Source organism: Rutidosis leptorrhynchoides, chromosome 7, assembly GCF_046630445.1.
Source record: "Rutidosis leptorrhynchoides isolate AG116_Rl617_1_P2 chromosome 7, CSIRO_AGI_Rlap_v1, whole genome shotgun sequence".
Taxonomy (NCBI): domain Eukaryota; kingdom Viridiplantae; phylum Streptophyta; class Magnoliopsida; order Asterales; family Asteraceae; genus Rutidosis; species Rutidosis leptorrhynchoides.
The window spans coordinates 124,389,345-124,407,500 of record NC_092339.1 but is presented as its reverse complement, the minus strand read 5'-3'; the positions used below and the strand labels follow the sequence as shown (position 1 = coordinate 124,407,500).

At 32.0% G+C, this 18,156-nt stretch overlaps 1 non-coding gene across 1 annotated transcript; it reads right to left on the bottom strand.

Annotated features, from left to right (window-relative positions):
* Window positions 1–17,102: 17,102 nt before the first annotated feature.
* Window positions 17,103–17,209, bottom strand: LOC139861001 (small nucleolar RNA R71). Its single transcript, XR_011763623.1, has one exon. It is a non-coding gene; the product is annotated as a small nucleolar RNA R71 (small nucleolar RNA).
* Window positions 17,210–18,156: the final 947 nt, after the last annotated feature.

Sequence of the window (18,156 nt, the reverse complement as noted above, 5' to 3'; positions counted from 1 at the left end):
ATACTTATTGTGTTAGGACGTACCAAGAATATTATTATACATATATACAATCACAGAATTAACCAAGATTATAATAATTTATTATACTACTGATAACATGTCCAAATATATATAGGATATAGGAAAAGTTAACAAGGATATGGTTAATATAGTTTTTATAATATAAATTTCATCCATACAACGTTAATTTTAGCAGATTTTGTTTTGCTAGCCAAATATTCATTACAACTCCGTTTAAAGTGAATCAAATTGCTATGGATTCATTAAGAAGTAAAGTTTACAAAACCAATTTGAAAAGTTCATCCCAAGTAGTAATTCTTAGAGCTTTAGCCTCTTTTTGTGTCGGTGGAAAGAATTGGAAAAATCCCGGCATCCACCCAATATATGATTTTTGATAAAATACTTCCACTTTGTCTAAAATCATGAAAAAAATACTGGAAGTCTTATTTACATATATTAACATATTTATAAAGTCTTAGCCTCGAACTCAAGGTCTAAGATAGGTTTTTAATTCCCAACCCAAAACAGCCCGCTTTTTTACCGAATGGAGATTAAAGGATATATGTTAAGTTTCAGGGTATTCTTCATATGTACAAGTTATAAGTTCTTATATTAACTTAATATAACATCATAATACATATAAATAAGTACTATTAGAGTTAAGTTAGAAAGATTAGATTAGTTTTTCAAACAAGCTTGGTGTTCACCAAAATAAGTTCTAGTTTTTACAAGTTTTATAAGCATAATAAGATAGCAACTATACAAGGAATTGAACAAGGATTTTGAGAAGTATTTTACCTTGATTATGAAGAGGAAAGTTGCTGAGATTAAAGTATGATATGAGAGCATTCAAGTGTGTGTTTTTTTAGTTTAAGAAAATGTGGAGTAAAAATGAGTTAAAATGGTCCTTATTTATAAGCTTATAATTTTGGCTTTTAGTGAAAATATCTAAGATAAGTTAAATTGTATTAAGTCATGCATGACATATTAAATTGATTAGGTCATGGATGACATATTACACAAATAATTGCAGATTTCTATTGGTATATACCAATAGTAAATACTTCTAGAAGCTGTGTATAATACGGGTAAAAATACCGTATGAATGCGAGTAGAATTCTTTGAGGAAATTGAACGGAAATACGAGTATAGCTATCCTTTATATGTATTGGTATATTATAAAGTGTATTCAATACTTGTAAGGATGTATTTACACTCGTAATACATTATATGCAAATACATTTTAACATAAGTTAATTACGTCGTTTAAATAGTAATATATATTGTTTGAAAACTCTTTAAATTAGTAGTATGAATATATATATATATATATATATATATATATATATATATATATATATATATATATATATATATATATATATATATATATATATATAATAATTTGTTAATATACTTAATGAGATATTTAATTATCATATTTTCAAGTTAAATATATATAAATCCATATATATATACAATAATTAAACAATTAAATCAAGTTATGACGTTCGTGAATCGTCGGAATAAAAGGGTGACCAAAAGCTTGTGTAAAACTCTTTTTCGAGGTTCAAGATTTATTAAAATTCATTGCTTATCAAGTCGGAATTATATAAAGATTAAGTTTAAATTTGGTCGGAAATTTTCGGGTCGTCACAGTACATACCCGTTAAAGAAATTTCGTTCCCAAATTTGATCGAGGTGGTCATGGCTAACAATAAGAATGTTATTATGACGAATATAAGTTGATTCATAGGGTTTTATCATGATTGATAAATATGGATAAAATAATTTGATTACTCAAAACGTATGAGTGAAGCTATCATAAAAGAGTGAAATGAGAAAATAGGGATTCGTCTTATCTTTTGACGTCATCACGGTTGATCTCCGGATTAAAAAAATCTTTGTAATCTATATAAGATTTGATTCTTCGGCGATTAAGGAAATTATGATCCTCTTCGATTTAATGCAATAATCTGTCTCGATTTCTCTGTCGGATATTTTACTATAAATCAACCTCCTACGTTTCCTTATTTCCACATCTCCTATCTTTTATACTTTCTTCCTTTCTTTGTACTTCCAAAACATTTGTCAATATGCTCCATCCAATTTTAATTCTTGATATATTCTTGACTATCACATCTGTCATTCTTCTTTTTCATCTTCCACCGGAGGAATCCGTTAATTTCTACTATGCTCTTGGGTTTATAGTGTTCTTAGTTTTCCCGTGTCTTTATATTGTTATACGCATCGATATACACGGTTTGTAATTTCTGCGTTGTCTTCGTGCTTATATTTTTCCTTATATTTTGGAGTTTCATGCTTTCGTCTTCTTTTCCCGACTTCAAGTCAAGCGAATAATGGTCTAGAATTCATAGATATGAAATTCAGAATGAACATAGCTAATGCTCTAAGAGAGAAATTGTAATAGCACAATTTGACTTGTGAAATTACCAGAATCCAAAGAAAAAGATAGAACTATCAATAGAATATGTTCTTGATATGTTTAGAGATTAGATTGAATGTAAGAGTCATGTAACATGGCACATAATGACGTTATGGTCTGTGAATCATTACGTTCCATTTAGAAACTCAGCATGACTTACTGTAATATAATCACGTTGATCAAGTGTCATTATATTATACTAACTCATGCTTCAGTTCCTAACACTACTTCAAAACATTCATATTTTAAACTCGAAGGTTCTAGAATTTAGAAACTAAAATAGTTTCTTTTATGATGTAACATAGATAGCGCGAAAAGATGAATTATTTCAGATAAGAATAATTATGAAAATATCTTCAGAAATATGGAAGATATTTATAATGAAAGATACGATGATATCTTAGAATATCTAAGATCAGAGGATGATGAAGAATATTGTCCACAAGGGTTTTGAGTAAGGAGCAAGATATTCACTAAAGACTTCAGCAGACACTGAATCATTTGGATTCTTTGAAGGCAGATTTAGTCCTTATGATTTGTCTACAGCCTCCTTCAGGGTTTGCTCAATCCGTTTTCCAGTTCCAAACCTTCTCTTTTTCTGTGCTTTGCTAACACAATATTCTTTATCATCAACTTTTGACTGTTACGGTTGTCTACAGTTTCTGCTGCTTCATTCAGCTTTTTTTTCAAAACTTCATAGTACTGATTCGTAGGCTGAAGTGCTATTTCGGATTTCAGAATTATAATTCTGGGAAATAACGTTATATGTATATGCAGAAATGATGTGAGATTCAAGAATAATTATTAATGCTTCCTGAGGTTTGGTATGACAATTATTGTTACAAGACATAGATGGGTACATGACAAGGTTTTATAGTGATCTTTCAGAGAGATTTAAGTCAAAGAGCAATAAAGTTGCTGGTAAGCTTACTACTAATGTGGTGGAATATAAAAGGTTCTCTGGCAACGATGGCAAAAAGACAACGTATATATCAAGGTTATAATAAGGCTACTCCGGATGAAAACTCGAAGTTGTCTTTTTGGAGCTGTGACAAAATTCGCTATTTTGAAAAGGGATTGTAAAGTTATTTTGGGTAATAATAATGCTAAAGGATCTGACACGGATATGTGTTGAGCCTTTGCTTAGGTTCAAGTGTCCTCCAAATGCATATCTAAATGCATATATTCTTTGTATGTATCATGTGATTGGTTCATTCTCTCGATTGTTCCTTAGTTGAGATGTTTTCAAGAATTTTGAACGGTTTAGACGCAGGTTGTCATCGTCAATATCCGTATAATGAATTCGTCATGAATCTTGAATGATACGAATATCTTTATGAGTTCTGTGAATGAAAGTGATGTTCTAGTATAGTTTGAATTTAAAGTATGATTTTGAAGGATGTAGGAATTTAAGATTGATGACACTTCTTAAATCTTGACTTGGATTTTGATCTATCAAAATCAGAATATGTAATTGAATTGGTATGGAAAATGGTTGTCTTGAATTTTGTGAAATGATGTATATTGTTATGAAAGGAAAGAGTATAATTAACGATTGTCGAAACATCATTGAAAATGTACAGTGTAACATATTAATGTGAACTTAAGTATTTCTCGGGTATTACCAACCCGTTAAAATAAAATTTCACAAGTAATATTTTGTACAAAAGAATTTTTATTACAGTCTTTATGAAAATATATGTATGTATATTTTCTTCAGATGTAATATGGATTTAATGAGTTAATATTATATTAATCTCATTTGGTTTACGGTTGGAACTAGAAATGAATAATCCCTAAAACCTTAGAGATTACATAATCGCCGCGGAATATTTCTTCAACGTAAAAGAAATAATGAATTAATACTTCATCACTCATTATTGTTGGTATCCCTCAGTGCCTGCTGTGCGTATGATGTTGATGCTCGTAATACGGGTTACGATGTTGAGGCTTGTGATGTTGTTGGTACTGCTGCTGCTGGTGCTGGTAGTGGTTTGATGTGAGTATAGATGATGAGAATTTGTTTTGTTTTGTATTGTGAAAGAAGATGTTTAAAGTATCTTGAATAAAAAGAGAGGTCAAGAGCTTTATAAAGGGAATGAAATGATGTAGGATGCACTTGCTAATGAAGTTTTGCTTTTCATGACAGTAAATTTTTTTTTTTTACTAAATAATTCACCATGCAAGATACGGAGTAAAGGTCAGATAGCCTCAATAATATTAGTAATATTATACTCGTTGCGGCATATCCTGGAAAGAAGAGAGAAAATGGTGTTACGAACGCGTTCGCCGGTAAGTGCCTCATGTTCTCCACCGAGAGGCGAATTAAATTCTTGAAACAGATCGCCTTCTTATTGTCTAAATTGATTAATTCGTCCACGAACCCCCAATTCATCAAGAAGAGGTGATGACTAATTTGTTGGTTCATTACGGTTAGACTGCTCTCGGAACGTAAATGAAATTCCATATCGGAATAGCTTTTAGAATCCGATGAACTCGAGCTTTGTGAAGAATCCGCCTTACACGTTCAGAGGAATGATTGTTGATATGAAAAAGATTTAGGACTTAGATTGATATTCTTAATACATAATTTACATATGTATATTTAATACCAAAATCCCATAAGTTACAAAGGAATATACGGAAGATGTCAGGAAAAATCTACCGTGAAAGATATGATAAGATATGAATATGTGTCTATACACTACCTATCCAATAATTACAGTAAGACGCGTCTAGACTTAAGATGATAAACAGGTAATTTCCGACAAGAATGATAAGCAAAACTTTTAATATGCAGATAAGGTCGAAGTCCATACTCACTAATGCATCGTAACAACTATCAGTTAGACACACTAATGCAAGACCTGGTTCGCTAAGACTACTGCTCTGATACCAACTGAAACGACTCATCCATATTACTATAAACGTGGTACGTTATTCATTGGTCCCATTGCGAGGTATTTGACCTCTATATGATACGTTTTAGAAAATATTGCATTCGTTTCATAAAAAGCACATCATTATTATACATAATGCATGTTTTAAACAAGTGGGCGATTATTTAAGAAATAATCCCCAAAATACATCGGTTTCCAAATACTACACATGTGACGTTACAGTCGAATATAATACATGACAAAGGTTTTATTGAATGCAACACTTTATTTAAATAAAAGTATGAGACTCCATGCACAGCTTGCTCAGATAATGCAACAGCGGAAGACTTTCTTAAGGACCTGAGAATAAACATGCATAAACAGTCAGCACAAAGGTTGGTGAGATATATAGGTTTATCATCGATATAAATATAGACCACAAGATTTCATAGTTATAAATATATGTACACTCGCAAGTGTATAAAAGTATTCTATAAGTTGTTGAGCGCTTCGGTAACCATACTTAACCATTAATGTGGCATATTCCCTTTATTATGAAATCTCCCTACACTGTACCAAGTGTAGTAAAAACGAAGTACTATGCAACCGTTTACGATACTAGAGAGACTAGCCCGATTGGGGTTGTCAAACTCAATAGATCTATCAATAGGATTCGCGTATACATGTTCTTACAACATGTAAATATTAGTTACCAAGCTATTAGGGAAGATATGCAAAGTGGTACAACTCAACGTAGAATATATTTTAAGTACTTGTGTCTATGACGTAAAACATAAAATGCATGTATTCTCATCCCAAAATATTTGTAGAGTTTAAAAATGGGACTATATACTCACAGTAGTAAAAGTATATTAGTAATAAGTTTTCAACTTATTAAAAATATGACCGTCGTCCTTGGATTCACGAACCTATAACAATAATAACGATTCAGATAATAATACGACGTATGAATAAAATAAAGCAAGTTCATAGAATACTTATATAATAATTTTTAACATTTTATGTTAGTAGTCCATTGTTAGTAGTCCTTCGTTAGTAGTCCAAAATAGTCCGAAAAGTCCAACAGTCCAATAATCGGTATATATATATATAATCTTAGAATTACCCCACGACGTATTGTATACGTATTGTTTTTGCATCAACCCAGAGACGTATTGTATACGTATTGTCTTAGAATTAACTAAGACGTATTGTGTACGTATTGTCTTAGGATTTATCAAAACGTATTGTATACTTATTGTGTTAGGACGTACCAAGAATATTATTATACATATATACAATCACAGAATTAACCAAGATTATAATATTATGTTATACTACTGATAACATGTCCAAATATATATAGGATATAGGAAAAATTAACAAGGATATGGTTAATATAGTTTTTATAATATAAATTCCGTCCATACAACCTTAATTTTAGCAGATTTTGTTTTGCTCGCCAAATATTCATTACAACTCCATTTAAACTGAATCAAATTGCTATGGATTCATTAAGAAGTAAATTTTACAAAACCAATTCGAAAATTTCATCCCAAGTAGTAATTTTTAGAGCTTTACCCTCTTTTTGTGTCGGTGGACAGATTTGGAAAAATCCTGACATCCACCCAATATATGATTTTTGATAAAATACTTCCACTTTGTCTAAAATCATGAAAAAAATACTGGAAGTCTTATTTACATATATTAACATATTTCCAAAGTCTCAGCCTCGAACTCAAAGTCTAAGATAGGTTTTTAATTCCCAACCCAAAACAGCTCGTTTTTTACCGAATGGATATTAAAGGATATATGTTAAGTTTCAAGGTGTTCTTCATATGTACAAGTTATAAGTTCTTATATTAACTTAATATAACATCATAATACATATAAATAAGTGTTATTAGAGTTAAGTTAGAAAGATTAGATTAGTTTTTCAAACAAGCTTGGTGTTCACCAAAGCAAGTTCTAGTTTTTACAAGTTTTATAAGCATAATAAGATAGCAACTATACAAGGAATTGAACAAAGATTTTGAGAAGTATTTTACCTTGATTATGAAGAGGAAAGTTGCTGAGATTAAAGTATGATATGAGAGCATTCAAGTGTGTGTTTTTAGTTTAAGAAAATGTGGAGTAAAAATGAGTTAAAATGGTCCTTATTTATAAGCTTATAATTTTGGCTTTTAGTGAAAATATCTAAGATAAGTTAAATTGTATTAAGTCATGCATGACATATTAAATTGATTAGGTCATGGATGACATATTACACAAATAATTGCAGATTTCTATTGGTATATACCAATAGTAAATACTTCTAGAAGCTGTGTATAATACGGGTAAAAATACCGTATGAATGCGAGTAGAATTCTTTGAGGAAATTGAACGGAAATACGAGTATAGCTATCCTTTATATGTATTGGTATATTATAAAGTGTATTCAATACTTGTAAGGATGTATTTACACTCGTAATACATTATATGTAAATACATTTTAACATAAGTTAATTACGTCGTTTAAATAGTAATATATATATTGTTTGAAAACTCTTTAAATTAGTAGTATGAAAATATATATATAATACTTTGTTAATATACTTAATGAGATATTTAATTATCATATTTTCAAGTTAAATATATATAAATTCATATATATACACAATAATTAAACAATTAAATCAAGTTATGACGTTCGTGAATCGTCGGAATAAAAGGGTGACCAAAAGTTTGTGTAAAACTCTTTTCGGAGGTTCAAGATTTATTAAAATTCATTGCTTATCAAGTCGGAATTATATAAAGATTAAGTTTAAATTTGGTCGGAAATTTCCGGGTCGTCACACACCACCACCAACTACCACCTCCCACCACCGCCACCACCACTACCACCACCGCCCACCACCTACCACCACCCACCACCACCACCACCCACCAACCACCACCACCATCGCCACCACCAACCGCCACCACTCGCTACCACCAACCACTTCCCGCCACTCGCCTAACCACCCGCCACCAACCACTACCACCACCACCAACCACCACCGACAACCACCTACCGCCACCACTAACCACCAACCACCACCACCACCACTACTGCCACCACCACCACCACCACTACTGCCACCACCACCACCACCCACCATCAATCAACACCACCAACCACCGCCACCCAGCACGACCACCACCACCACCAACCTCCACCGCTACCACTACCGCCACCACCCACCACCCACCTCCACCCACCACCCACCACCACCCATCACCACCACCTGCCACTCGCCACCACCACCAACCACCACCATCACCATCACCACCACCAACAACCACCCACCACCACCCACCACCACTAACCACCAACCACCACCTCCCACCACTACTGCCACCACCACCATCACCCACCACCACCACCACCACCCACCACCCACCACCATTAATCAACACCACCAACCACCGCCACCCACAACCACTGCCATCACCAACCACGCACCACCCACCAACACCACCACCAACCACCACCACCCACCAACCACCACTACCATCACCAACACCACCACCACTACCAACCACCACCACCAACCATTTCCACCAACCACGAGCAGCAACTGTGACAACCAACCACCGCCACGAACCACCCTAACCACAACCAACCATCAGAAAAACATTTATCATTCACCAAAAAACAATTATCATTCATCAAAAAACAATTATCATTCATTGAAAAATATTTATCACTCATCAAACATTTATCATTCATTGAAAAATATTTATCATTCATCGAAAAATATTTATCATACATCAAAAAAATTATAATTCATCGAAAAACATTTAATATTCATCGGAAAACAATTATCATTCATCAAATAGTTATCATTTCATTAGACAATTATCATTCATCAAACATTTATCATTCATTAGAACAAATTATCATTCATCTAAATTATTTTTCATCAAATAGTTATCATTTTTTAAAAATCGGTTATCATTCATAAGAAAACAATAACCATTCATCACAAAATGATTATCTTGCATTAAAATATTTTATTTCATCAAACATTTTAATAGAGTTACAAAAGTAGTGAATTTCAAATAGTTGATATAATATGATTAGTTTTATAAAAAAGAATAGGGCATTCCGAGAATCGAACTCGGGACCTCCCGCACCGAAAGCGAGAATCATACCACTAGACCAAATGCTCAATTATCAAACAATTATCATTTATCTAATTGTTGTCATTCATATAAAAAACACTTATATTTTATCAGAATACGGTTATCATTCATCAAGCATTTATCATTCATCAAAATACCCGATAATTGATAAAAATACCAAATAAATGATAAAAGTAGCTAATGAATGATAAACGATGAATGATAAAAGAACGTGATGAATGATAAAAAGTACCCGATGAATGATAAAAATATCCGATGAATGATAAAAACACCCGATGAATGATAAAGATAGCTGATGAATGATAAGCGAAGAATGATAAAATAACTTGATGAATGATAAAAGATGAATGATAAAAAGGAGGTGGTTAATGATAAAAATGAGGCAGTAAATGATTAAAAAAAAGAAGGTGATGAATGATAAAAATTGAAAATTAGGTGATGAATGATAAAAAGAGATTTAATAAATGATAAAAAAAAGGATATAATGAATGATAAAATATTTGCAAAAAAAATGAGGTGAAGAATGATAAAAAAAACAAAATGAATGACAAAAAAGAGGTGATGAATGATAAAAAAACAAGATGAATAATAAAAAGTAGGTGATGAATGATTAAACACAAGATGAATGATAAAAAAGATATAATGAATGATAAATAGGAGATGATGAATGATAAAAATGAGGTAATGAATGATGAAAAACAAGTTGAATGATAAAAAGAAAGTGATTAATGATAAAAATGAGGTAATGAATGATAAAAATAAGAAGACGAATGATAAAAAAAACAAGATGAATGAGAAAAACTAGGTGATGAATGATTAAAAAATTTTATCATTCATCAGAAAAAATTTATCATTCATCAGAAAAAATTTATCATTCATCACCTCATTTTTATCACTCATCACCTCATTTTATATCATTCATCACTCACAAAGTTATCATTCATCTTGTTTTTAAAAATCTTAAAATAAGAATAACTTACAGTCATTTCAAACAGGGGAAGAACGCTCCGATCAATCAAAAACTTCCTTAAATGTCCTAGCACAACTTATAAAGCTTTCAGTGTCTTTGAAGAGTCTCCTTGTATATCCACAACTTTATGTTTCAAGCTGAAAGGCCCGATTGTGTTAGCACATTTCGCTTATGGGTACTCGTATCAGAATCCTCAACGTCTCGTGATCACTTCAAACTGAGGTCAAGTGAAGGTGATCTGTTACTATTTGCTTTGGCAATCATAACATTATTAGCAGATACGGTCCTTGGTACCCCTGATTCTTTTAACTTTAGATCCATGTTTTTATCTGAATTTCTAGAAATTCCTATCTCCAGATCTTTCCCCATTTCAACTGCATCTACAAAATACATAATAGATGCATTTACACACAACAATAAGAATATGTAACACACTGTGTTTATATGGATAAGTATTGATGTATTTCCTATTTTATCATCCTCTTCACCATGCTTTTCTGTGCCAGCTATATCTGGACTTACATGGATACCCTGGGCACAAGTACTCTCAGGGGGCCCCATTAATTAGTCACGTGAATACTTTGCGCTTTCGTTGCCCTTCTTGACCAAGAACTCTGTATAATCATAAATATATCAGTGGTCAAACTTTACAGTATTCACGCCTAGATCCAAATTCAGATATGAAAATAATACACTAGTGATTGAATCGTTATGTATACATGTATCGAAAGATATAAATACTAGTAATCCTCATGATTATATTCATCTCTAGTTTATTTATACCTGAGTGCCGCTTCCATTGTCACTACTCACTACCATCCTTTGTGGTCAGGTCTATGCTAATGTCAGCATCTTCATCACTGTCATCATCAAAGACTTCATTGCTTCTCACATTTGTAGGTTTATGGGCATGTATACCACTCTCACTCTCACTGCCGCTCGACTGATGAAAACACGATACATTAATGCCCAAAAAAAAATTAATTAAGACGAAGTCCAAAAGTATAATAAAAAAATTAACTTACACTGTGACTGTAGTGTAGGACTGTAAAAACACAAGAGATATGTAACTGTAGGACTGTAAAAACAAAAGGGAGGGGCTAAAAGAATAAAATTACATTTTTTATTAGTGCGAGGCAATAACAAAGGCAGGGTTAGAAATAGCTATCAAATCAAACTACACAGGGTTAAAAAGAAGGTGTACCAAATGTATTACTTGAGACGCTTATCACAAATAAGGACTCTATAACTTGCATGAGGCCCCTCAGCTGTATCGCGCACCGCTACATGCCAACGTACAGCCTTTCCAATCTCTTGAAGTTCATCCATCACCAAAATTGAATTGAATCGTGAATGTACACACGCCGACCAGGTCTTAAAATTCTGTTCATCTCAAGCATAATGCTTGTAAGGCTACATCTGATGCATTACAAAACAGAACACAAGGTATTAATAAAATGAAGTTAAAAGAAAAATAACTGAAGACATATACGAATATGGCTTAAGAAACAGCTTTGTAACACCACCAATATACCCTGATCCTTTAAAACAATTAATACCCTTTTTGCTCAACTGAGAAAAGACCTGCCGCATGCAAGAGATCATAGGTTCTTGGGTACGTGTCAAATGGTTCACACCTGTTAACAATGGTAAATCATTCAAACGGTTCTAATCATATATAATGATCAAGTTGTATATATATAAGCACGAATGGATACAACAATCAATAAACAGTTCGTACCAATCATGCATAACTCCCAAGAGTCCACGATCATAAATAATGGGTAACGTGTTTGGACCACTAACAGGAACAACATTCACAACCCAACAATCTAATTGATTATCAATCAAAGCTGCTGCAAATCTGCCAATAATCAAGGCACTGGTTAATTAATCTTCGAGATGAAAAGAAAGAAACGAATGATGTCATGATTGAAGAAAATAATACCCTCCGAAACCGACTCTCATGTCCATTACATTTCTAAGTTTGAACTTTTTCCAGTGTAAAGAGCGCACATAACTATCGATTATTTCTTTCCAGTATTTTGATTCTGCTTTAAACAGATCCTTTCTTGATACAAAAGCATCAATGTTTATGCTTTTGAGCCTCTCGGGTAGATTATGCAATCTTGCGGGCCACGTGGTAATATTTGCACCCGATCTGTCCTCGGGCAGGGGACTGATACATGGCTTTAAATCAACATACCTACCCTGCAAAACAATGAAATGTGAACAATAAATATCTTTCACAGCCAACTCTATACGCCTACAACTATTAACATCTTCATTAATCCTTGAATCATCTTCCTCGGACAGCTTTTGACCATTGAATGCACCTGCATCTCTCACTTCCTTCATCTCCTTCCATTTATGGTGATTGAGCTCGGCTGATCCTTTACTTGCAGGAACACTAGTACTCACCCCAACACTCCTCATTAACCGGATTCAAATAGACCAATTATGAAAATAGTTTATGTCTGGGACAACAAGAAAAGTTCTTTCTTCGATGAAAAGTGGCACATATCGGTGTCTCCAAGGAACAAGCTTTCGTAAGAAACCGATTACAGAATCCTAAAGTAGAAAAAAAGATCAAATACCATCACTATAATCCTAATAAACCTTGATAGTGCTCCAAATGAACATATATTTAGGCACAATATCCTTCCAATATGTAAAGCTTTTAGTTTTAATTGTTCTATTTTTATGTAATATTCGATTAAATAAATAAGTGCGAAGACAAAAGAAGAAAACGACGATTTGAAGACGCAAATGACCAAAAAGCTCAAATGTACAAGATATAATTCAAGTGGTTCAATTTAATGATGAGAAACGTCTAAAAATTACAAGAGTGCAAGCCGCGAAATGCAAAGTACAAGATATCTCCGAGTACGAAAGGACGTTCGAAAATCCGGAACCGGGACATGAACCAACTATCAACGCGCGACGAAACGGAGCTAAAATTACAAGTCAACTATGCACATAAATATAATATAATATATAAATAATTCTTAAAATTTTATATATATATATATATTGTATTATATATTAATAAAACGTTGAAAAAACTAGAAAACAGAGTGATTGGGCTGGATCCAGCTGGCCATGCGATTGCATGGCCTGGCAGCCTTATTCCTATGCGATTGCATGACATGGAATTGGTGGCCAGGTCCTATAAAATCAGCATTTTTCGGATGAGTTAACATATCATTTTCTCTTCCTTTCTCTGTAAGAAATATATATATATATATATATATATATATATATATATATATATATATATATATATATATATATATATATATATATATATATATATATATATATATATAATTTAAAGTTTAAATTAAGTTTAATAATAATTGGGTTATTGTAAGAAATGTTTTAAGGTTTTGTAAGTCTGAACTCTGTCCGTGTAACGCTACGCAATTAATCACCACTGTAAGCTATGTTCTTCCTTTTTAAATTAATGTATCGTAACTAAGTTATTATTATGCTTATTTGAGCCAAAGTAATCGTGATGTTAGACTAAAATATTAAGACGGGGTTATTGGATTTTGTACCATAATTAAGGTTTGGACAAAAGACCGACACTTGTGGATAATTGGACTATTGACTATTAATAGATATGGGGTATTGTCTAATCGAATGAAAACTCGTTAGAATCTGTCGAACCTATCTTCAAATTAGTTAATCTAATAATTATTAAAATGATTATGTATGTTCTATTTAGTGACGTTTATACGACATCTTTTACTATCATTTAATAAATTATTCGGGTTGGGTAATTGATTATTCATTCTGATCAAGTGGGTAAACTAATATTCATATCTCATTAAAACAGGGGTGGATTACATACAAGGATAATTGGTGTAATTGTTAACAAAGTAAAAACCTTGTTACAGTTCGAATCCGTAATTAGTTGGAATATTTGACTTCGGGAATAAGGTTAATTTGACGAACATTTTATAATTATGACCGATGGACTATTATGGACAAAAACCAGATAGGTATCAAATAAACCAGGACAAAGGACAATTAACCCGGACAACAATTAATTAAAATCAAAACGTCAAACATCATGATTACAGAAGTTTAAATAAGCATAATTCCTTTATTTTATATCTCATCGCAATTTTATTTACTGTCATTTTATTTATCGCAATTTTATTTATCGTCATTTTATTTATCGCATTTTAAATTATCGCACTTTAATTATTGTCATTTACTTTACGCTTTAAATTAAGTTATATTTATTTTTAATATTTTACATTAGGTTTTAACTGCGACTAAAGACATAAAATTGACAAACCGGTCATTAAACGGTAAAAACCCCCTTTTATAATAATAATAATATTACTTATATATATATATATATATATATATATATATATATATATATATATATATATATATATATATATATATATATATATACAAATATAGTTTAAAATATAGCGTTAAACTTGGCTAGATCCCTGCGGAACGAACCGGACTTACTAAAAACTACACTACTGTACGATTATGTACACTGCCTATAAGTGTTGTAGCAAGGTTTAGGTATATCCACTATATAAATAAATAAATAACTTGTGTAAAATTGTATCGTATTTAATAGTATTTTGCAATAAAAATAATAACCATTTCGTATATACATCGCATAACATCAAGTATTTTTGGCGCCGCTGTCGGGGATCGCTGAAGCAAAACGCTATTTTTCTAAAAAAAAATTATAATTTTATATAAGTTATAAATTTAAATATATAAATTAGAAAAAATAAAAAATATAAAAAGTTATATTTTTAAGATTTTGTTTATAAAAGTATTTTTATTTTAAGTATTTAAAATACAAGGTTATTTTTATTTTATAAAATTTAACTATCTATTATTTTATAAAAATTAAAATCAGAAAATATATATATATATATATATATATATATATATATATATATATATATATATAATTAAAACGGGCCGAACCAAATTGGGCTTCCGAATTGTTTCTGATATATTGGGCCATGCGACCGCATGATCCCGAAGGTTTAAACTCATGCGATCGCATGAGCTGTTCTGACAGGCCAAATCAGAGGCATTTATTACGCAGCTAGGGTTTTAAATTTATTATTATTATTTAATTTTTAGGGTTTAATTAAAATATTATTAGTAATTTAGGTTTATTTTTAGTTTTAATTAGTTTTATTAAGTTTAATAATTATTATTAACTATATAAATTAATATTTTATAAAATAATAATATAATAATAATATTTTTATAAAAATAAGTAATTTTATCATTATTTTGTCTCTTTTTATAATTTGTATATTTTAAACATTTAATTCGTAATTCGTAATATTTATTGTTCGTAATTAGTTTTAAACTTAGTATTTTGCCGTAGTTATTTTATATTTCTAGACTTTTAGGCTTTGCCGTAAAATCCCTTAAGTGCTTTTTCTTTAGATTAAGACTTAGGCGCTTTAGAATTTTACGACGTCACTTATCGCTCTAGTTTTAAATAGATTTTAGTGCCTTTTAAGTTATTGCCATTTTGGATATAGAATTCCTTTTAAGCTTTAATACCTTAGGCGCAACTTTTTAATTTTTAGTTTTTAGACTTTTAAGTTTCGACTTTTTTCTTTCTTATTTTTATTTTTCGACCTTTTATTTTTCGACGTTTTTCGATTCACTCTTTTTCTTTCTTATTTCTCGACGCTCTAGTTTTTAGGACATAGATTTTAATTTCAAAATTTCGACGAAAAATTATTTTAAGCTGTTAAATTGATAGACATCTAAAATTTTCTAGTTCGTAGTAATAGTTGGATTTGTTAGTGGCGAGTTGTGGGCTTCCGATTTAAAGGGTCCTGGCTACCTGATGCATCTATTGGCTGTTCGAAACGTGGGCAAAATCAGAAAAGTCTATTAATTTGATAACTTATATAATTTTTATCTTTTATAACTAATAGGATATTCAGTGAATGCACCGGGCAAAACGTTCACCACCTTTCATACGTTCACCACCTGTAACTCGATCAAGACATCTAGCCAATATTGTCGCCGTTGATTTTTCTTTAGAATCGTCATCAAGTCGACCAAGTACTCCAATTCAAATTTCCGATAATCTATTTTTTGAACTCGACTTCACAACTGAAAACCCGGAGGATATTCAAGGACAGTTCCAAGATCCAGAACCACTAATCATTCCTCCTGAACCACAAACCGTTAAATCAGAATCCTCCAGTGATTCGTATTCAACAAATTCAATTATGAAAGTAACTGAACCTCTAAGTATGGAAGATCGAATGAGATCCACACGCACTGGCCAAGGTCACGCCATTATTAAGCCAGACGTTAATGCGTCAGATTATGAAATCAAAGGACAAATCCTACACATGGTAACTAATCAATACCAATATAGTGGTACGCTGAAGGAAGATCTAAACGAACATCTTCGAACCTTTAATAGGATCTGTACTCTATTTAAATCGGAGAAATTGAGGATGAACAGATCTATCTCATGTTGTTTCCCTGGACTTTAAAGGGAGAAGCCAAAGATTGGTTAGAATCATTACCTGAAGGGGCGATTGACACATGGGATGTCTTAGTTGAAAATTTTCTTAAACAATTCTTTCCGGAATCTAAAGCCGTAAGACTTCAAGGAGAAATTGTTACGTTCACGCAAAAGCCAAATGAAACTCTATATGAAGCGTGGACAAGATTTGAAAAGTTGTTGAGAGGATGTCCTCAACATGGTTTAGACACTTATCAAATAGTACAAATATTCTACCAAGGATGCGACATTACTACACGAAAAGACATCGACATAGCAGCTGGTGGTTCTATTATGAAGAAAATCGCAACCGAAGCTCACAAAATTATTGATAACACTGTCTCCCACTCACATGAGTGGCACCAAGAAAAAGATATCGTTAGATCATCTAAAGCAGCTAGAGCCGATTCTAGCCATGACTTTGATTCCGTTTTCGCAAAAATAGATGCTTTCGAGAGACGAATGAAAAAGATGAATAAAGATATTCATGCAATACGAATCAGTTGTGAGCAATGCGGTGGACCACATTTAATGAAAGATTGTTACATTGAGCAAACGATGGAACAACGTGAGAATGTTTTCTACATGAACCAAAGGCCGGAAAATAATTATCAAAATAATTATTAACCGCCAAGGCCAAACTTCAATCGAAATCAAAACATTCTTTACAATCCAAATGGACCCAATAATAACTTGTATACCAACAAAGTCCGAATAACCAACCAACTCAAAACAACACTTTCAATCAACAAAGACCTAGCTTGTATAAACCACCACAACAAACTGAAGAGAAAAAGCCAAATCTGGAAGAAATGATGGCAAAGCTAATGAAATCTCAAACACAATTTATAACATCTCAAACCCAAACAAATGAGAGGTTTGATCAGTCACTAAGAACTCAACAAGCTTTCATTTTGAATCTAGAAAAACACGTAGGTACTCTTGCTAGCATGATGAGTGAGAGGGAACAAGGAAAGCTACCGAGTAATACTGAAGTAAATCCTCGGAATGAGAATGTTAATATGGTGTCAACAAATTCTGAAAAACCAGCTCCAGAAGATGGGAAGGTTTTCGATGTGAGTAACAATGAAGAAGTTACAACACCACCACCACTCGAGTATGTAAAGCCAGTGGTGGCACCATACAAACCACC